General features: G+C 37.5%; 1 non-coding gene across 1 annotated transcript; it reads right to left on the reverse strand.

Moving 5' to 3' along the window:
- Positions 1-263: 263 nt before the first annotated feature.
- Positions 264-335, reverse strand: trnaa-agc. Its single transcript has one exon. It is a non-coding gene; the product is annotated as a tRNA-Ala (tRNA).
- Positions 336-853: the final 518 nt, after the last annotated feature.

The following is an 853-nucleotide window of genomic DNA, read 5'->3' on the forward strand; positions in this document are numbered from 1 at the left end:
GTGTACCTAATAAAGTGGCCGGTGAGTGTATGTACGAAACTATGGGTTCTGTAATTTGCACAGAAGCATAGAAAACATTCTATTGCATGATAACCAACATCTGTGGTTCTGCTGCTAATTTGCAACATTATTATGTGACACAGTTTATCTTACATGGTATCTAAGTCAAATCACATTTGCTTCTTAATTCACCTCATCTCTAATGATTACCATGAATCAGGAGTCACTGCAATGATCAGAGGAATATGTTGATATTAAAATCATGGAGATGCTGGGGACTGAACCCAGGACCTCATACATGCTAAGCATGCGCTCTACCACTGAGCTACATCCCCTCATGTAGATGGGTTCAACGAAATGTGTAAACGGTCGAGTGCTAACGCTATGCGCCATTAATATGGTCCACTGGCAAAATCTTATTATGTTGGTTTTCCTGTAGTATGGAATAACACTGACTTGCTATTGGGAATAGCAATGAAACCTCCTTTGTATCTTCCATTGTATTTTTTCGTAGTCGGTAGGATCCAATCCAAGTGACCAGAAGAATTTTCTCCCTGCTCTGACCTCTACGTATCACACCCAACTGTTTTGTTAAACTCAGTGATACAGAATATTTATTCCAGGTGTCCTTTTTTTTTGCTTTTTCAATATACTATTTATGAGTGTTGTAATTTAATGTTCTGTTCTATTCCCAGCCAGCTGGGAATTTATACTTCTGATACTTTAAGATGTTTATTGTGATCCCTGAAAGGGAAAATATTTTATTTAATCAGATATTGTTTAGGCTGTTATATACTGTTTATGACACACAGCCCTATTGGCTGTGCGTTAGAACAATAAATGGAAGAGTGAT

Source organism: Cyprinodon variegatus, unplaced genomic scaffold, assembly GCF_000732505.1.
Source record: "Cyprinodon variegatus isolate N-32 unplaced genomic scaffold, C_variegatus-1.0 Scaffold909, whole genome shotgun sequence".
Classification (NCBI taxonomy): Eukaryota; Metazoa; Chordata; class Actinopteri; order Cyprinodontiformes; family Cyprinodontidae; genus Cyprinodon; species Cyprinodon variegatus.